This window comes from Diceros bicornis, chromosome 15, assembly GCF_020826845.1.
Source record: "Diceros bicornis minor isolate mBicDic1 chromosome 15, mDicBic1.mat.cur, whole genome shotgun sequence".
In the NCBI taxonomy this organism is placed as follows: Eukaryota; Metazoa; Chordata; class Mammalia; order Perissodactyla; family Rhinocerotidae; genus Diceros; species Diceros bicornis.
In genome coordinates this window covers 45,218,945-45,241,112 of record NC_080754.1, presented here as the reverse complement: position 1 = coordinate 45,241,112, position 22,168 = coordinate 45,218,945, and positions in this window count along the sequence as shown.

The following is a 22,168-nucleotide window of genomic DNA, read 5'->3' as shown; positions in this document are numbered from 1 at the left end:
TTTGGACATGTTGAGCTTGAGAAGCTTCTGGAACAACCAAATGGTGATGCCCATTGGATTAATGGCTCTAAAACTTAGAAGGAAGGAGAGCTAGACTATACCAGTCTTTCCCATAGATTGTGATTGAATCTATTGGAGAGGATGAGATCACTGAGAGTAGGTACAAGAAGAAAAGAGAGCCAGAATATAAACCCAGGGATCATATTAAACTAATACTTAAAAACATAAGCCAGCAAAAGAAATTGAGAAGAAGTAGCCAGAGAAGAGTGAAAACCATAAAATTTTGTTGTTGTTATTGTTTTGTTGCTGTTTTTGCAAGAAAGGCAAGGGTAGTGGGAAAGTTCAACAGTATTAAAAACAGCTAAGAGATGATGGAAATAAAGACTATTGGATTTGGCCTAAGGAGATCACTCGACATCTTGGCAAGAGCAGTTCTTGGGGAGAAGTAGGGGCAGGTGTGAAACTGCAGTGGGTCTGAAGGGAGTGGATGGTGAGGCCAAGGAGGCAGTGATTGGACACGACTTTTCAGTGAAGTTTGAGTTGTGAAGGGCAGTGGTTCTAGAAGAAAATTATTTTTTAAAGAAGGGGACTACATCAGCATGCTTACAATGCTGATGGTGGCAAGCAGCCAGTAGAGAGGGAGAGCTGGAAGATGTGAAGAGAGTGGGGACACATAATGGGTTGAGGTGGGAGAAAATGTCAGAAAGAATGAGATCTAGAGGGCAGTAAAATTTATGATGCATTGAAGGTCTCCTCTCTTCTTTTTACATACTGCAGAAACAGCTCAACATGGAGACTAAAACGTCTCTGTCATTGCCCTCTAATGTACTCACTAGTTTTGAGGAGCTGTTTCAGGAAGCCACTACACATATTTAGCTCTGGATTTCTAGTTTTTTTTTTTTGTTTTTTTTGTGAGGAAGAGCAGCCCTGCGCTAACATCCGATGCCAATCCTCCTCTTTTTTGCTGAGGAAGATCTGCCCTGGGCTAACATCCTTGCCCATCTTCCTCCACTTTATATGGGATGCTGCCACAGCATGGCTTGACAAGCGGTGAGTCGTTGCGCGCCCGGGATCCAAACCTGTGAATCCCGGGCTGCTGAAGCGGAGCACAGGCACTTAACCACTACGCCACCGGGCTGGCCGCTGGATTTCTACTTCTTAACTCACTTTCTGTACTCAGTAGACATTTTGATTAGTAAGTGAAATTTTAGTCCTTATTTATGTCATCAAAAAAGTTAATAACAAAAAAAATAACAAATAAAGGTAGAGCATTAGGCTCCATTTGTAAGAGAAAGAAACCCCAAGCCAGGGGATGGAGGATGAAGGAGAGCTGTTCCCACCAAGGTTCAGGCCTGGCTGTTAATCCATCCAGTTGCATTGTCGTCAACTCAATTGATCAGGAAACAACCCATGTGCATCGTGGACTGGCTTCCCTTTCCAGGTCAGCTGTGCTGGTTTGGCTGCACACAAATGATTTTAAATTTCTTATTTCCACAGAGAAATCCAAAGACTGACCGTTTATGTATGCAGAATCCCCAAGTTACATACACACAGCCCCAAATACACCACAGAGCTATTAAGAAAATACCAGTTCACAAGAGCAATAGGAAATATTTAGACGTTCTTCACAAAATTCTTTAGCTTGCTGTTTGTTGTCTGCCAAATGGCTTTACCATTTTAGAACAGTTTTGTTCTGTGTCTCTTCCCACAGAAGGTGGACTAGTTGTCAATCTGCCACAGCAGGAGTAGGGGCAGTGACATAAACTATGTCTAAGTGAGAATTCCTCTGGTCCACAGGACTGTCGGGGGTTTTAATTGAATCCATTTATTAGCCTCTCTTGTCAGCACTCGCTCCTGAAGACTATGTACAAGAATATGAATACTTCTCCAGGGCGAGAAAGTTTATGATTGTGTTTATTCAAAGAAAGTTCACTGTTTTAAACCTTGCTGATAGAATTCCATCCATAAATATTTGGCTGGAGTTACAGAATGACTGGCAGGATGCATTCATTCAAATTGGTTTTACTGGTCAAATGTTCAGGGGAAGCTTATGAGAAATTTGCCAAATGAAGAGTAAAAAATCAAGCTCCATCCCAACACGTCACTTGGAAGTATCCTGACTACTATTGCTTGTGCAGCAGCTCTTCAGCTGGTCACCAGGCCTAGTCAATTCTATTTTAAAATGCCTCTTGCATTCGTCTCATTTTCTCCATTCCTTCTGTTACCACTTAGGCCAAGTCTTCATATCTCACCTGCCAATTTCTGCCACAGCTCTCAACTGGTCCCTAGACTGCTTCTAGTGTCTCCCAACTTCAATCTAACTCTGTCAAGGGGATATTTTGAAAATCACCACTTCCCTTGGGTCATTTTCCTGTTTAAAAATCTAAGTGCCTTGATATTACTTCCTGAATCAAGTAGGGATTTTTATTTTGGATGAAATTTATTTATTAGCATAACTAAGAGTGTGTGCCTAGATTAAAAGTGACATAAAAAGTAGTGAGACTGGATTCCTTCTAGGAAATGTAAAGAAAGAAAGGCATTAAAGAACTGGAAAAAATGAAAAAGATCTTCTTTTGAACCTGGGTCATCCAGGGCCTGAAGCTTATATGACTTGGAGGATTCTCTTTACAAAAAAAGAATAGAAAGTATATAAGTACAAAATTAGATATAGGCCTTGGAAGGGGTCAGTGCAAATGGGAGGCCTCGAAGCTCAAGATTTATTAGCTTCATAGGAAATGTGCTTCTGGGTCAAACAAACGTGGCCTAATAACTGAGTTCATTTGTCTTGAATTTTCATATTTGGTTCAAAACAATACATTCCTGTGGTATCAACTCAAATAGTGTAGGAGAGCTTAGGGTGAAAAGCAACATTCTCTCATCGCCAACCCTCCTTATTCTTAATTCCATTCCCAGAGACAAGCTATTTTAACTTTGTTTATCTTTCCTCTGGTATGTACCCCAAAAGGTCTAATAATATATGCTTTTACTTTTTTTCTTGGTTAGTCAAATTTAAATAGTATCTATTGGTTCCTTGCTATGAAGATGAGGATTTATCTTATTTTATGCCATGTCCTCCCAATGTTTGGTGGTAATTATTATTGTTTTTTGTTCTAGTCTTTAGTAATTTAAGACTAGTGACTAACTTTTGTTTTAGTCTTGTGTAATTTAGAAATCGCTCCATGATCTAATTCCACTACCACTCAGTGTGAAGCATCTCTTCTCCACTGGTTTCTTTATTGTTTCCTTTGTACAATAGCATCATAGTACCTCTCCTTTCCAGCCCTGCCTCCTTTGCGTATTTCAGTTCTTTCCATCCTTCAAAACCCAGATCAATTCTTACCTCATTCATAAATCTCTGCTGTTCCAATATACTTTGGTATCTCTCTTTAAATGCTTCTCACTTGACTTCTGCAACACACAATTTGGCACTTAATTATAAAGCTTATTTTTTGTTTTGAGCCCAACCCCCTTCCCCTCCCTGGAGCTAATCACTGTGTCTCTTGCAAGGTTGGCTCTCAATAACTGTTGATTGAACTGAATCATTCTGTTCTCTAATTATTTTGGGTTTGTGCATCTTACCTGCCTCACTAGATTAAAAATTTTATACACTTTTGTATTTTCCCATAGTGTTAAACATAGAGTAGGCACTCAATATAATAAGTAGCTGAATAATTCTGATCTTTTGCTTCACCCACATTATTGTAGCATTTCTCCTGCATTTACTGGAAGACAGTGGAGGATAGGAGAAAAGGTCCAATTTAGTGTTAATTCTGGGCCATATAGTATATATGTTTTCCTGCTTTTTCTATGTGAGAGTAATTCTTTCTCTTCATTCAGTCCCCAAGCTCCCAGGGATGTTGTTAAATGTAGCTTTAAAAAATATCCTTTAAGGCAATTTTTGTGTGCAGAAAAGATTACTCAGAGGTTTTTAAAATTAATAATCAATTAATTGTTACAAATCCATAACTGTAGCTCTTTTTTAAGCTTTTAAGTTCAGTTTAAAAATCTTATTTTTCTTTTTATAAATCCAGCAAATTTTAACAATCACTTTTATGTGGGCTTGACTAATCCTTGGTCCCCCCCATTTACAAACTTAACTAAACAACTTGGAACATTTAAAATTTTACTTATCATTTAAATATGCTTGATTTTTCTTTTATAGACTGTGATTGTTTTAACTAACAAAATTGTTAAATAACTGTTATAAATCGAAAGATCTACTCACAGATATAAGAACACTAAAATCTCTTAAATCTTCCAATATTATTTTTACAATCACAATTCTAAATCAATAACAACCATATATTTTAATTAATTAACTAATTATTATTATTTTTTTGCTGAGGAAGTTTCGCCCTGAACTAACAACATCTGTTGCCAATCTTCCTCTTTTTGTATGTGAGCTGCTGCCACAGTGTGGTCACTGATGGACGAGTGGTGTAGGTCTGCGCCCAGGAACCAAACCCAGGCCGCCAAAGCGGAATCTGCTGAACTTAACCACTAGGCCACTGGGGCTGGCCCTCAATTATATATTTTAAATTCGAGTTACAAGGCTGAACTGTTACTTGAAGAGGCCAAATTCTTGTATGAATATTTAAAATTCCAAATATGCATGTATTCCTTAATTTAAAATTATAAATATTACAGATTTGATTTTATTAAACATTTATTAACTTAAATTACAAAATTTCCAGGGGTTAAAAGATGCTTATCCATTATGGGAAAAGAATGTGTTGCCTGATGAATTTGGGCAGTTGCCATCCCACTTGATTTTGGGACTTGCCTTCTCAGCCTGTTGAAGGTGCTTAATGTCTAGAGATGTTGGTTTGGGCATAAGTCAGTCCTCATCTAGGATTAAAATGGTCTGGTGGAGCCCCTTTTTACAGTTGCTAGATAAATGGCCTCCATTTGGAGATCTCATAGCTTGTGTCCACTAGATTCAACTATAATTTTTCCTAGCTTTGTCTATACAGGAAGCCTGCTACCTAACTGATTTTAGATATGTAATCTGCAATATCTAGTTGTGCCAAGCTAAGGCAAGGGCTTACATAGCAACCTTGCTTGATTGGCTCTTTCATTTCTTTGGCTCTTAAGATATATAAATGTCTTTGCATCTGACTCTACAGACTTTGAACTGGAATCATGCATTCTTCTAATACATTTGTTATCTAGAAAATCCACAATTTCTACACATATTAATCCAGCTGAATTAGGGGCATGTCTCTTGCCGTTGACTGGCTTTGTGGTCACAATGTCTAAGAACAGTCCTATTACTAGATGTGAGCTGGGTATAGATTTACAGAACAAAGTCTAGAAGAGGGCACTTTGTACAAACCAGTGATATTACTCTGCTTAATTCTTCCATGCTGCAGGGGAGAACAGAGAGCTAGTGACGGAGCAGAATGTGGCCCCAACTAAGCTATTTACAACTCTAAAAAGTCTGTAAAAGGACACAGCTGTGCTTCTTCTGAAACTTTGTCTAGAGGTCAGGAAAGGGCTTATGTCCTACAGGGTAATTTTCATAGAATAGAGCGCATATCTGTCTGGCTTTGGGTGGTATCCTCAATGCCCAATGCATTGTACTCTATTAGTAAAAATATTTTGAATGGATGGATGGATGGATGGATGAATGGCAGGCAGGTGCACCAGGCAGGCCCTCTTCTGTGGATGCGCAGGATCTGTGTAGGAGACTGTTCATCTGGCTACCATTTGGCATGGAACTAGATCCCAATAAACTGCAAAATGCTTGAGTGGAACAGAAGAAGCTGACTCACTTAGGAAAGAATTTAGATGGTTTTATAAAAACTCAAGGTAACGCAACAGAGCAATGACGACAACAAAGTAAAAGCCCTAGAACCTGGCTGTCAGGGGCAAGGAGGCCCTTAGTGGTGCTTTTGATATGATGAGTATGGTGTGTGAGTTACATTTTAAAAAAGTGATTCTGGTTTTCTTCAGTCATTCCCTGATATTTTCTTACGGGCATAGATGAGTGTAACCTACGCCTACAACACCAGTGAGGACAGACAGGCAGGCAGGACACCTTGTTCTTGCTTGTGATCACTGAAATAGCAAGTTCTCAGTCTGGTTTTTCTCTCTAGACTTTCTTAAATGCCATACCAAGTAACACTGTAGGTAGGGAGCTAAATTGGCTATGGAGATTCTCTCTAATTCAGCAGATGGATTCCTGTCTTCTTATTGTATTTCTTGCTGTATAGTAATGGGAAAAAAACAATTAAACAACAAGGAATAAACATATAAAATAAAATCTTTGTTATATATAGGCAAAGAAGTACATTAATTTTGTGGAGTTTTGTAAGAAGAGGAATCATAGGAATTCCATGATAGAGTATGTATGTAAGGGAGACATTAAAAGGCATTTCTTAGGAGGACATAGGATTTCAGGAGCTGCTAAATGGGATCTTAATCAGAAAGAAGATGATACTTTAGTTATAGGGTTGGACTTGAGGTGACTGGGGAAGGATTGAATGAACGGGGGCTTGGAAGGTACCGAGACTGCTGGGGAATGAGACAACTTGTTTTTGCTAAGAAGCATTAGTCTTTAATGTTGAGGGAATTGGAAAAGACCTGGATCTTAAATCATCTTAAAGATCAAATCAACGAGCATTTTTCTGAGCACCAGTTGTATGCAAGGCACTAGAACATTCTGTATTTCCTGCTTATGTTCACAGTTGCTTCTCCTGAGATGTGCATGGATGAGATATGAAGAATTAGACTATGTCTGTATGTCTTTGGCCGTTTTTGTCCAGGAAGCAAAAGACTGAGCCAGTCTTGAAAAAACGATGCATTTGTGAACTCTCCTCCATTACTATTTTTATTCTTATAAACGAAAACTTAAGTACTATGACACAGTGGCTAGGACACTCCCAACAGCTCTTCACGATATGGCAATTACTGAAATGGTTTCTTTCCCATTATGCAGCCCCAAAGCAGTGAGATCATGAGGAAGGCTGCAAAAGAAAACAATATTTAGTTTGTTCTAGAAGGGTGCCGTGGGAATAAAAATATTCTCCCTTTCCCCTGAGGTTTAAATACATGGACACAACCAAAAAATGCAGGAGGGATGCTGTACACCCAACAAGCCCACACTTCACCGCCTAATTAAATCATCTTAACCTAATGAACATAAGCAGCACAATAAGCTGGCATAGCAGTGAGTCAGGGAGTGATTCCAATGGAAGCGACTGCAGAGCTGGTGCTGCCTTGCCGGGACATGCAGTCTTTCCACTTCCTTTCAAGTGACGCCCTGTTTGCACTTTGGCCCCAGTTCAGGAGGCCTGAGAAGGCGGCTTTATCTGGCAGTCTCCCAAAGAGGACTGGACCTCCTACACACCTTCAACCTCTTGCCTGGTGACCCCTGGGTTTTAGCAACCAGAGAATTCTGGGGAACCCAGCCCAGGTGAAGTGTATTCCCCAGGGCCGTGGGTGGGTGCAGGGGTTCCCCCAGCTGGCCTGGAGTTTGGTGGTAACAGACTATTTACGAAGACAACTGCCAGCCTCCTTGATCTTGATAGTGATATCAAGATGGAAAAGTTCACGGTGTTATTCTGTGTTGTTTTGACATGAGATCAAAGGTGAGCTGCATTCTGTCTCAAGATAGGGAGGGCTTTTTGGAAACATTTTGAGAACAATTTTTCAGCCTTTACCATTTCATTTGAGTTTTCCCTTTAAAACTATCTTCTTGGCTTCTTACCTCTGCTATGGGAATAAGAGAGAGAAGGAAAAACACTAACAACAAGGATAGACTAGTGCGTTTTAACACGGAAAAAACAATGATTTTGGAATTATTCTGACATATGTGGGCTGACAACTGGGTTCTACCCCTGGTCACTGGTTTGGTGACCATGAACAAGCTCGGTTTCCTCAACAGTACAGTAGGGATAATAATGCAGATTCAATGAGATAGCTGATGAAAAGTGCAGATTGAGCTGGAAAAGATCAAGGAAAGATCAGTTTCCTTGGCTGAGAGGTGCCTACTCCATTCACAACGAACATCCCTTCCTTTCTAGATGCCTCTGTGGCAGGGGATTCCCATCTTGCCACTTAGGCAGGAAAGTCCCTTCTTAGTATGTAGGTTGCAGGGGTGTGGGAAGATTTCTCTTCTCACCGCTATGGTAGGGAAGGTTAGGGGAGTCCCTTTTCACTCTCTTTAATACAGATGGAAAAGAAAACACGGCCAAAGTCACTTTTGGGCGATGTGGCTCAGAGGTTGATGGTACCCGAAACAGACTCTGTTTTTGCCATCAGTTTCCTGCTTCTGGAGGTGGGAGTGCTGGTCTACTTCTAAAGCATATTTCACTGCAGGCTGATCCCCACTCCTGCACTCTCTCCCCAGAAATCTTTTAAGATCAGTAATATCAACGCTGTGCTTGGGTTCTTGCTCCTGTACCTCTCCTCATCTTATTAGCTATGGCTTTTAATTTCTACTTGCAGGATATGCCAATAATGTGGAGACAATCCTATTTTTAGCTAAGAGAGATTTGAGAAACTCTGCTTCAATCTCGCATATAGCGCACAAGATAGTAACAACTCTCATCGTTGTGGCGCTTGCTGCCTAGTGGGAAGAAGTGAGTATGTGGACACAAGTGTGATAAGGAGAAGCTCTGAGCCTTTGGGCAGCCTTGGGAATTCCAAGAGGAAGGCAGAGTTGGCCATTGGATTTAAAGTGTTCATGTTTAGAAGGTAACTATAGGCAAAATATATGGATTTTGAAGCCATTCGCTTATGTTTAGTAATTGAATCCAGGGGAGCTGATGATGTCGCCTAGGGAGAAAGCAGAGAGCTGTGGTCCTCACCCTTGGCTGCATATAAGAAAGCTTTGGGGATCCTACCTCCATAGATTCTCATTAAAAAAATAGGTATAGGGTGCAATCTGGGCATCAGGATTTTTAAAAGCTCCTTAGGTGATTTTAATGTGCAGCGAGGTTTGAGAACCACTGCTCTACTCTTCCCTCTTCTCATCTTTTCTCCTCTTCTGCTGCTGCTTCGGTGCTTCTCAACCTGAGCTGTGCAATAGAGTCAGCTGGGGAGATTTTGAAAATCCAGAAGCCCATGCTATACCCCACATCAATCAAATAGGAATTCCTAGGGGATGGAACTCAAGCATCAGTAAATTTAAAGACTGGAGGATTCCACTGTGCAGCCCAGGTGGTGAAGACGTTGAGGAAGCAGCGCATGTGGGTGTCAGGTAGACACTGAGTTAGCAAAGCGGACTGAGAAGTAGGCTTAGCACAGAAAGGAGGAAGACTTGCTTCATTGGGCATGTGGTGTCAGTGGAGTCTTCACTACAATGTGGACAAGAAGTAAGGACAGTGTCTCATTTCTGATTTTAAAGAGGATGCTTCCAACATTTCCTGATAATAGATACTGTGCTTCTAGTCTATTCTCTTTTTACTATGAGTTTGTATTATGCTGAATTTTATCAGATGCCTTTCCTGCATCTATTAAAATGGTCATATGGAGCCAGCCCTGATGGCTTAGCAGTTAACGTTTGGCGTGCTCTGCTTTGGTGGCCCAGGTTCAATTCCCAGGTGTGGAACCACACCACTTGTCTGTCAGTAGCCATGCTGTGATGGTGGCTCACATAGAAAAACCAGAAGAATTTACAACTATATATAACTATGTACTGGGGCTTTGGAAGGGGGAAAAGGAAGAAAAAAAGAGGAAGATTGGCAACAGATGTTAGCTTAGGGTGAATCTTCCCTTGCAAAAAAAAAAAAAAAAGAAATAAAATGGCCATGTGGTTTTCCTTTTTTAATCTGTTAATGTGCTGAATTATATTGTAGATTTTCTAATATTGAACTTCATTCCTGGGTTAAAGGCAACCTGATCACGGTATATTACTTTTTATCTACACTCTTCCATTTGACTTTGTTAGTATTTTTTTTAAGATTTTTTTCATCTTTATTCATGAATTAGAAGCCTGAAAGTTACCCTTCTTTTGATGTTTGCATGGTTTTGGTATCAGGAATATTCTGGTTGTATAAAATGACTTGGGGACATATTTCCTCTTTTTCTATTTCCTGGAAGAAATTTTATAAGACAGATGATTTCTTCCTTGAAAGCTTGGGTGAATTTTTGTGTAAAGCCATCTGAGCCTAGTGTTTTCATTGTGGGAATATTTTAAAATATTGCTTCAGTTTCTTTAAGAGTTATAATCCTATTCGGGCTTTGCATTTTTGCTTAAAATAATCTCAGAAAGTTGTATTTTTCTAGCGCCCAACCTCCCTCATTCCTGCATCTATTTGAAATGCTTTTCGGCCAAATTTCTTGCTATCTCCATTTTTTCAGTTAACATTGACTCTCAACACCCTGAAAGGTGGCTTCTGTTTCCTCTGAAGCTGCTTTGACAAGGTTGCAAATGCATCTCCATGATGCCAACCCAAAAGGATTCTTTTTACTTCTTTTTTTCTTTTGACCTTTATGCTTTATTTTGAGACTGTTTATCAGCCATTCCTTCCTGAAACTTTCTTCTCCTTGGCTTCTGTGACAAAATTCCTTTCTGATCTCCTCCTATCTCTCTGATTGTATTCTAAAAATCTCATTCATAAGCTCCTTCCTTTCTCTTCTACCTTGTGAATATAGACATTTTCAGGTTTTTATTTTTAGTCTACTATTCTTTTCACTCTATATAATCTTCTCAGATAATCTTATCTACTCTTATGATTTAAACATCATTCAGGGGTAGATCCAAGTTTTGTGGATTCTGAAGCTTATACAATTTTGGGGTCTCTCTTTAAGAAAAAGAATACAAAATTAGGTACAGGGCCTCACCTTGGAAGTAAGGGGTCTGAAACTTAAGCTTCATTAAAATTACAGTAAATGTGTTCCTGTCTATGTCTATACAGGCATAGCTCAGAGACTTGCAGGTTCAGTTCCAGACCACTACAATAAAGCAAATATCGCAATAAAGCAAGTCACACAAATTTTTTGGTTTGCCAGTGCATATAAAAGTGATGCTTACACTATACTGTAGTCTATTAAATGTGCAATAATATATGTCTAAAGAACAATGTACATATCTTAATTAAAAAATATTTTATTGCTAAAAAGTGCTAACCATCATCTGAACCTTCAGTGAGTCATGATCTTTTTGCTGCTGGAGGATCTTGCCTCAATGTTGATGGCTGCTGATTGATCAGGGTTGTGGTTGTTGAAGGTTGGGGTGGCTGTGGCAATTTCTTAAAATAAGACAACAATGAAGTTTCCCACATCGACTGACTCTCCCTTTTATGACCTATTTCTCTGTAGCATGCAATGCTGTTTGGTAGCATTTTACCCACAATAGAACTTTTTTCAAAATTGGAGTTAATCGTCTTAAACTCTGCTGCTGCTTTATCAACTAAGTTTATTTAATATTCTAAATCCTTTGTAATATTCTAAATCCTTTGTTGTCATTTCAACAATTTTCAAAGCATCTTCAGGAGTACATTCCATTTCAAGAAACCACTTTCTTTGCTCATCCATAGGAAGCAACTCCTCATCTGTTAAAGTTTATCATGAGATTGCAGCAATTCAGTCACATCTTCAAGCTCCACTTCTAATTCTAGTTCTCTTGCTATTTCCACCATGTCTGTGTTACTTCCTCCGAAGCCTTGAACTCCTCAAAGTCATCCATGAGAGTTGGAATCAACTTCTTCCAAACTCCTGTTAATGTTGATATTTTGACCTCTGCCCATGAATCACAAATGTTCTTAATGGCATCTAGAATGATGAGTGCTTTCTAGAAGGTTTTCAATTTACTTCACGCAGATCCACCAGTGGAATCATTACCTATGGCAGCTATAGCCTTATGAAATGTATTTCTTAAATAATACAACTTGAAAGTCAAAATTACTCCTTGATCCACGGGCTGCAGAATGGGTGTTGGGTTAGCAGGCATGAAAACAACTTTAATCTCGTTGTACATCTCCATCAGAGCTCTTGGGTGACCAGATGCATTGTCAAAGAGCAGTAATATTTTGAAAGAAATCTTTTTTTCTGAGCAGTAGCTCTCAACAGTGGGCTTAAAATATTCAGTAAACCATGTTGTAAACAGATGTGCTGTCATCCAGGCTTTGTTGTTCCATTTATAGAGCACAGGCAGAGTAGATTTTGCCTAATTCTTGAAGGCCCTAGGATTTTTGGAATGGTAAATGAGCATTGGCTTCAACTTAAATTCACCAGCTGCATTAGCCCCTAATAAGAGAGTCAGCCTGTCCTTTGCAGCTTTGAAGCCAGGCATTGACTTCTCCTCTCTAGCTATGCAAGTCCTGGATGGCATCTTCTTCCAATATAAGGCTGTTTCATCTACATTGAAAATCTGTTGTTTAGTGTAGCCACCTTCATTAATTATCTTAGCTAGATCGTCTGGACAACTTGCTGCAGCTTCTACATCAGCACTGTTTCACCTTGCACTTGTATGTTATGCAGATGGTTTCTTTCCTTAAACCTTGTGAACCGACCTCTGCTAGCTTCAAACTTTTCTTCTGCAGCTTCCTCACCTCTCTCAGCGTTCATAGAATTGAAGAGAATTAGGGCCTTGCTCTGAATTAGGCTGTGGCTTAAGGGAATGTTATAGCTGGTTTGATCTTCTATCCAGACCACTAAAACTTTCTCCATATCAGCAATAAGGCTATTTCATTTCTTATCATTCGTGTGTTCGCTGGAGTAGCACTTTTAATTTCCTTCAAGAAATTTTCCTTTGCGTTCACAAATTGGCTAACTATTTGGCACAAGAGGCCTTGCTTTCACCCTATCCCAGCTTTCGACATGCCTTCCTCACTAAGCTTAAGTATTTCTAGGTTTGATTTAAAGTGAGACACATGCTACTTTTCCTTTTACTTGAACATTTAGAGGCCACTGTAGGGTTATTAATTGGCCTAATTTCAATATTGTTGTGTCTCAGGGAATAGGGAGGCGAATACTTTTCAAATATCTAATAGTTCAGCAACATTTGACTTCTGAAGGCTAGTCTCGGGGGGCTAACTCTATTTTAACATCTCGTTTCAATGAGAAGATTTATTTCCAACTTCCATGCATTTGAAATATCTGAAGTAATCTGTCTTTCTGTTACATAAATGATAGCTTGAGTTTGAACATCTTATAGCCAAAATTCATACTATTGATATTTAAAAGATACACACATTTATGAGAATGCTGAACAATGTTTTCCTGGAAAACATTCCTTTTATTCCTTGGTATTTCTTCAGATCAGTAAAATGTTTGGAGATCAGATTCTAAGTCAGTTTCAAAGTGTGTAAAATTGGCTTCAGTTTGACGTCAAATGGCATTTCTCTTTGTTTTTGGGTAGCCTTGGGTCTGAATTATAGTAAATGACTCTCCTAAATCAACAGGAGGCTGGTATGGGGATTTAGAAAGTGATAATATTATTTCAACATTTGATAAAGAAATGAATACTTGCAGTACAGAATAACAGATGTGTATGGTACCAACAACTTTTCTAGAACCACATTTTAATTACAGGAATATCTGGGTGTTACACTTTCTGAGTAGCTTGCAGTAATTGAAGTGCTGAAACGATTTTTCTTTAGGGGAGATTTTAGCTATTTTGCTTTCTTCACAGATTGTTACCACAGAAGTGGTTATGTTGGGGTGTGTGTACATGTTCACAGGTGACATAATTATAACCTGAATTCCACATCCAAAATAGTTATTTTAGTCCAAACATAATTTACCCGGGTAATCTGGTAACAAGTTTAATAGGCAAGAGCAAATGAAGGCAGGTACTTTCACCCCCAGAGTAAGGAGAGTTGCATGCAAATGAGTCATAGATTGGACTTGGCTTTTCATTTTTATTTTCTGTTTTAAAATTCTTCCTCTTCATAAGTCTGGGAGAAAGAGAAAAAAGAAGAGCTAGTTGTTTCTTGCTGTATGTCGTTTAAAAAAACATGAGGTTGTGAACGCCATTGTATGTTTTTCTATGGACTTAAGTTACTAGAAAACTTGAGAAAGTTTGGTTTTTGGAGCACTTAGTGTTTGTTCTCCGTTGAACAGATGAGAAGGTTAGTGTGTTGGGTTGAAATGGCTGGAAGGACTGGGTATTTTGCAAGCATAGTGCCTGAATTAGGCATCGGTCCCAGTCTTTTCCCTTTTTAATTTCCAGTCTTAGAAAAAAATAATCTGGGCAAGGAAGAGCCAGGCAAGACGAATCATGCAAATAAAGGAAGATCACATCCTACAACTTAATTTGGTTTCAACATAACCTCAGTGAAACCACAAAAGACTTATGTAACCTGAGATTTCTCATGCCTGGGGCTTGTCAATCCCTAGTTCTATGGAACCTGGAGAAAATCCTAAAGTTCTAACATTATTTTGTTAAGTCCCAAAGTTCTCTCTTACTATGACGTAACTGAATAAAACATGAATCGCAGAGAATTTTCAGGGTTTGCCAGCTGTGGCTCATTTTCTGTTTTCCAATCTTCTCATTAATCATCATCATCTTTAACTAATTGACTCTTTTTAGGTCTTCTACCACCTAGTCACACATGAAGAATCTTGTCGTTGGGTTACTTGAAGTCTGTGAAGCTTGCAAAGTAGTTATAAGACTCTTATTCCCTTTAACCTCACCTTATTAGGTAAGCAAACAGTTTGCTTAGCTGTTTGTTAATACAGTCTAGGGTTATCTATGAGTAATACTGTTTTGCCAAATTTTAATCTAATATCATCATGTTGGAGCTTTGGCTCAAATCCTAGCCAATGACGTTGTACTAATTTATTTCTCCTAACATTGGACTCCCTGGGTCCAGAAGGGTTAAGTAACTCATTAGGGAATCTCAAAAGCTTTCTTGACCACGAAATATTCCTTAAAACTATTAAATAGATCAAGAGAAATTGATTAAATTCCTGGGGTTGAAATTTTATTGACATGCAGTTATAGTTACCCAGGGACGTGCACAGCAAATTTTTGTTTCGATGCACTGTACCATAAAAGAGACTTACCTAAGTCAGCTGTGGCTTGAGCTTTCTTACAAGCAGCACAGTAAATGGGGCTCTGCTTAGCTGAAGAAATGTAGTACAACTGTGTATGCAGGGAATTAATTGTGGGGTTTGGGCATCCAGTTATCAGGGTGAGAGGAAAGCTATACTTTCTCTATGCCATTCTATGACCCATCACAACTTATTTTCAATTATAAAAAGGTAAGATTCTTTCTAATTGGGCCAGAGGGTGCCAAGAGTATCCATGATCTAGATTAGGGTGAGGGAGGGTACCAGCTGCTATTCTCACCCATGGGGCACCAACTCTGTGCCTAGTATTATATTTATAAACATTACCTCTAAAACTTATACCAATGTAGGTATGATTAGCCCCATTTTACAGATCAGGAAGATGATCTCTGGAAAAGTGTGGGGGAGGGGCAGAATCCTGAATATGCAAAGTCGTTTCCTGAAATTACTGTGAAAAAAATTACTGAATTAACTGGAGGTAATGAGACAGAAGTGACTAGCTCACATTTCCTGCATCAAAAAGTATGGAGCTTGACAAAGAAACAAAGATGGGCTTTAGAGGGAAGAAGAAGGGGGATTTTTGCCCACCAGTGGTTGAGGTTTGTGAAATTAGTATCCACTACATGTGTACCTTTATGTATTTTTACCTTGTCCAGATGGTAAGCTCATTAAATCCCCATTGAGTATCAACCACGTGCATGGCATTTTGCTAAAAGAGGGGCTTCCGTTAGTTGTTCATGATCAAGTAATTTTGAGAGTCTCTTTCCACTACTGTCTGGGAACTCCTATTCATGCTTGAAGAAGCAGCTCAAACTTCATCTCCTCTTTGAGACCCTCCCGGAATGCATCAATCGGACATTAATCAACCTGTGCTGTAAATTTCTGTTTGTAGTACATCTACTATAAAACTTATTCCACTGACGTGTTTATTTGTTAATAAGCCTGTTCCTTTCTGCTCGGCTGTGAGACTGTGAATTCCATGCCACAGGGACTGGTTCCTCCCCACTCCCCTGCCCCTGCCCCACCCCCCCAATTCCCCAGTGGTTATGTGACCCTGGCTCTTAGTAACAGTTCAGTCAAGTTTGCTCAACACCTGAATTAGTGTATCCCAGTGAAGCAGAAAGTTCTCCTTCAAAGTCACTTACAATTATGAGAAGTATGACTGAGCACTTGCTACCACACACTTTACATACCTTATCTAATTTAATCTTTCTGCAGCTCTATGAGGGTGATATTATTTCACTGGCTCCTTCATTTATGAGACTGTGCTCAGGGATATTAAGTAGCAAGCCCATCACTGAGTTAATAAGTAGTGGAACAGGAAACAAAACCTAGTCTGCCTGACTCAGAAGCTGTGCTTATTCAGCTAAGTTATACGGAGGCCCACGAAAAGGATGACCTACATCTTACAATGTCATTATCTATTTGCTTCTTTACATTTTTTTGAACAGCATATGATAGAGTATAAACACTGATTTTCCCAGCTCTGGGTACATGCCACCTGTTAGTATTTAGTTGGAGAGAAAATTTCTTAATATCCTTCTGGTGTAATAGTCAGTACACTCAGCATCTACCAAGTTTTTAAGCACACTGAAGAGGAGAGCACACCCAGGCTCTGAAATGTCCTTAGAGCTCCAGGATTTAGGCTCAAGAAAGTCCAGGAAAATGCCCACGTGCTTGGTTGATATGACAGGCAGATCTGAGTGTGTTTATTCTGATAAACCTTATTCCTGAAAAATCCTAGTAAGTTCTCAGTCTCTCGATAGAAAGAGATACGCAGCCTGGAAGATAATCATGCAAGACAGAATGCCTGTGTGGGAGAATTCCTTCGGATGGAGGACATTAACTTAGGGGAGATCGTGAGCGCTCCTTTGGATAAAAAGCTCCCCCAGGGCAGGGCTGACGTCTCCCCATAATATCTGGCTCACAGTGTGTAGTGCTCAACAGACCTGCTCAGTAAGCTTTTGTTGATGAAGTGCTATCCATTGTCACATAGATCAGTTGGAACCATATCCCCAAAGGATATATTGTTGTAAAAAAAATAGACTACTCCAGGTTTGAAAATAAGGTATAGATTATGCTCGGCAAGGTTGAGGGAGAGGAGAAGCTGTGCGAATCAGAATATCTGCGTAAAAATCTAGACATCTTATTTTAAAGAGACTGTTAACAGCATGGAGGAGAGAGCAGCGTGGCTCTATTTATAGTTAGTGAAATGGCAGGGCACACACTCTGTAGAATAGCTCCATATGGTGAGAGGGGAGGGCAACATCTTTTACTACCACACTTTCACCAGCAGCTAATCTGATAGCCTTGTAGCGGAGCTGCCAACAGCACACTGCAAAATGACAAAAGCCCCACAGCACACTGAACTGCTAGCTTGTGTTCCTGCGCTGCACAGAGAGCAGGGAAATCCCACTTATAATGTAATCACATCCACGTGTTGTCCCGTGTGTGCGAAGTTCAGCCGACTGCCTGAGATTCTGCAGCCAAGATCCCAGGGAACTGGGCATACATCTGAAGGCAGGAAAGGAAATACAAGGAGAACCACAATTTCTCATAAACCCGCCATAAAAGGTCATTTTCCTTATCCAACCTATTAATCTATTTAGCTCAACTGATTCTTTGAAACAGTAAAAATGCCTAAGTATCTTGGAAGCACCAAGGAAAGGATGGGCTTTTCTTTTTAAATCAAGAATGCAGATATATGACATTTTTATGACAATGTTAAATGTTATTTTTGCTTCAAAAGCTATACATAGTAATTATCGAAATAATTTGAAAAGAAAGATGAGAAGTTTTAAGAACTACTGATAGTCCCACGCCTAAGAGATAATAACTCAACATTTTGGTGGATCTATCTGTGGACCCATGAAAATGGGATCATGCTGTGAATATTGTTTTATAACATTTTTTTCACTTATAAATATATTGGGAACAATTCTCCATGACAATATGTATATTTTTATTTAATTAAAATAAAATCACAGGGCTGGGCCCGGTGGCCTAATGGTTAAGTTTGGCATGCTACGCTTTGGCGGCCTGGGTTCAGTTCCTAGGCACGGACATACGCCACTCGTCAGTGGCCATGCTGTGGTGGTGACTCACATACAAATAGAAGAAGATTGGCAACAGATGGGAATCTGTTCAGGGGGGATCCTTCCTCAGCAAAAAAAAAAAAAAAAAAACAGTTACAGAAGAAAAGTACACATATATCATGTCAAGGCATATTTCAACATTATTTTTAATATCTGTATAGTATTCCATTCTATGGGTACATCAGAATTTATTTAACTAGTGTTTTGTTTTTAGAAATACAAGATTTCCTCACATTTACCCCCATTATTTTAAATAATATGCAAAAGAATATCAATGGACATATATCTTTGCACTGATTTATTTGTTTATTTATCTTTAATTTGTTTCCTTAGAATTACTTACTAAAATTGGGATCACTGGGTTTGATGAGATGAGCTTTCTAAAGGCTTCCCTCATTGTTTTCCAGAATGGTTATGCCCAGCTCTACTCCTACCCACAGTACGTGAGCCTGTACGAAGGAGGGGATGGTGTTTCACATAAAAGTTGCAGTTTTTTTCTCTAGAAATTATGTGTATTTCTTCAAGCATGAATTGCCTGAATAGTCTTTTGATTTTGTTTTTTCTATGGGGATATTTGCCTTTTCTTTTTAATTGACAAAATCTCTCTATGTATTAATGAATACCTTTTTTTATCTGACATGTGAAAGAATTCTCGTTTTGTCATTTGCCTTTGAAATGTGTGTGTATTGTGTGCGTGCATGTGCGTATATCCTCATTATTTGTGGATTCTGTTTTTGCAAATTTGCTTACTCAGTAAGGTTTACTTGTAACCCCAAATCAGTCTTTGTGGTGTTTTGTGATCATTGTGGACATGCGCAGAGCAGTGAAAAATTTGAATTGCCTGACATGAACATTCCCAGCCGAGGTCCAACAAGGCCACCCCCCGCCTTCTTGTTTCACCTCTCATCCTGTCAACAGGTTTCCTTTTCACAGTCTATTTAGTGCCACATTTTTCACAATCTTGTGCTTTTTGTTGGTGATTTCACTGTTTAAAATGGCCCCCAAGGGTAGAGCTGAAATGCCATCTAATGTTCCTAAGCACAACAAGGCTGTGACGTGCCTATGGGAGAAAATATGTGTTAGATGAGCTTCATTCAGGCATAAGTTAACAGTAGCTGTTGGCTGTAAGTTCAATGTTAATGAATCGACAATATATATTAAATGAGGTGTCTTTAAACAGAAACACACATACAATAAGGTTATGCATTTATTGGTTGACAAAAATGTTGGGACTAGAGGCTCATTGGTCCTAGGGCTATATTTCCCCCTACGGAAAATTTTTCACTATTTGCTAATTTGATGTTCATAGTGACTTTATAGAACACAACTACAGTGAATAACAAGAATTGACTATATGTATATATTTTTTTCTTCTTCACAGGTAGACAATTATGGTTTTTAACTAGTCAAATATTTCTATCTGTTCTTTATGGATTGTGCCTTGCTGTTGTGGTTGGTATTGGGAGAACATTTATTCTCTACTCTTCATATTTTGCATGTGGGGGGACCTGTACTAGAGTAACACACCTGGCTTCTCTCTGGACTGACACTTGTGCGGTGAATTTGAGAGAAGACACAGCCCCTTTTACCCTTCTTGAATCTATCCCCTTTCTGCAGACATCTCACATCCTCTGATCCTTGTTTTTATAGGGCAGGCGCCCCAAGGTGGAGATCTGCAGGTGGTCAGCGCTGCCTGTAACTGAGAAAGTGAATTTCTGGGGTACAGTATTAGTAGGTCCATGGGCATTGCTGACTTAAGCTATGTTCTCTGATATCTGCTTTGTCTGTGAAAACGTTCATTACCCCTCTGACTCCTGGGTCTCTCTCTCAATTGATTACAAACAAAGGCAGAGAAAGAAAATGTGTTTTTATAGTAGTCCCCTTCACTTAAAAAGTCTCCTTTCACTTTAAAAATGATATAAATATTCACATGTGGTTTCTTCTAATTCTTCTTTGGGTGATTTTTTTTTTTTTTTACTCTTAACTTTTTGTTTCAGAGTAGTTGATATTGCTGTTGGATTTCTCTGTTTCTAAAAAGGGCATTGTCACTCAGAAAAGGAAGCAGACCTGGTTAGCCCCTCATGTATCTGGGGGGGGAGTAGTCCTCTTGTTCCTACCAGATTTATTTTCTGGGGTCTGAGCCCGGCTCTTATTTACCTTGGCTTGTTTTCAGATAGAGTTTTTAATCTTGATTCTTGACGTGTTTGACACTCAGCCTGTTTTGACATAGCCACTCTCTCTTATTCCCCTTGACTCTGTCCTTTGAAATCATGTTCCTGACTCTTCCTTCCTCTGTCTGATCTCCCTTAGGTCTTACGAGTTTGACTCAGATTTGAGCCAGAGTTTAGTGACTGTTCAAACTTAGTCTCAGAGCTTCAGATTTCCATTTCCTAAGGTCCTGTTAACTTCACATTGATTTTTTTTCCTAAATGCCATCACCCACTGCTTTCTGTGTGTTGGTGGCAGCAGCTTTCATACTCTTGCCTTGTAGGAAATAAACATGACGAATATACCCAGTTTTGCCCAGGTACTGCAATGGCTTTGCAGAAATAATGGGTCTCTCAGCAGGGGGATCCAACTGTTGGGTCTGTGGGCAGCTGCCCGCTCTGGCTCGACAGGATTGCTGTGGTGGGTATCACTATTCCAGGGCAGGGATTGGAAGGCCCTAAAGCAGTACATTAAGGAAGAGCAAGCTAGGACTAGTACTCTGAATTCATCTGATATTACCAGTACTGATCCAAAAACCTGGCCTGTGGCACACACTATCAATAACACTGGGCATGGATATTCTTTCTCCGTCAATCAAACTACACAGGCAGCTCATCAAACTGTTGACCAGAAGGATCCTAAAAATACCATCATCAGACCCAGGGGTAGCTACACTCAGATTTGGGATGGGTTCGTGTGGCTTACCCTGGGTTATAGACCTTTGAGCACCTAGGCACCCTTATGTTGAGAACAGAAAAAGCACTTTAAACAGAACCAACCCAACGGCACCAGGGATATGGGATGGACATCACTGGAACTGTGCAGTCATTTTCTCACATTAAAGGACAGCAACTTGTTTGGCACTGACTGATTGCACTGCCCAGGTGTTTATTGGGTAGCCCTGGATGGGACCCAAAGGTTGTGTGGCACAAATCTTTGACCATGGCTTCCACCTGGTTGGGCCACTGTACCCTGGGTTTTCCCTGGGATCAGGAGAGAATCTGCCCCATGGTAACAATTGCCAACCTCCCTCTCCTTGAGGCCAGATGAGCATGTTCTGTTTTCCACTGGTATGCTCATTTGGCTGCCATCTTTGTTCCCTCCATTGACCTGGAGGACATTATAGGACACATAGAAGCCCTTACTCAATTCACCCAACAAGCCTTAAATGATAGCCGACAAAGCCTGTCCTTACTGACCACTGAAATGTCTCTAATGAGAAAAGCTGTCCTCCAAAATAGGATGGCCTTAGACATTATTACTGCCTCTCAAGGAGGCACTTGTACTATTATCCAAACAGAATGTCGTGTGTTTATACTTGATGAGTCTGCTAATGTATCATCTTTACTAAATCACATGAAGACACAAGTGAATGCCCTGAGTGATCTGATCCCTAGTTCAGGGGACTTAATACACCAGCGGTTTGGATCATGAGGCTCTTGGTGGAAAAAATTCTTACTCATTTTAGGAATCATTATCTTAATCTGTGTTTTCTCTTGCATGCGCCTGTATTATTGCTGTGGTATCTGCCTCTAGTGCAGCCAGATAGCTGCCAAACAAGCCAACTCCACACTAATGAAACCCCTTGCTGACCGCTCAGGGCACATTGTGGAAGAGGGAGGTGTATAAGATTGTAAGAGCCGGTCATGAGGGGTGGAGTATTGGAGGAGGTCATTGAGAGGACGTGACCCCAGGTTGACCTGAAAACTAGACCCAGGCAATTGGAGGCTACTCACCCCCTCCCCTGTCCTTGGAGTGTACATTCTGCCCACTGTTCCCACACTAGGAGCCACTTCAAGGACACAGCCTTGACAGAGTAATTGCTATTGAGACCATCTGGACTGTATACATGACTGAACCCCGTTAGGCCTCTATATAAACTCTTAAGATTCTGGCAGGCG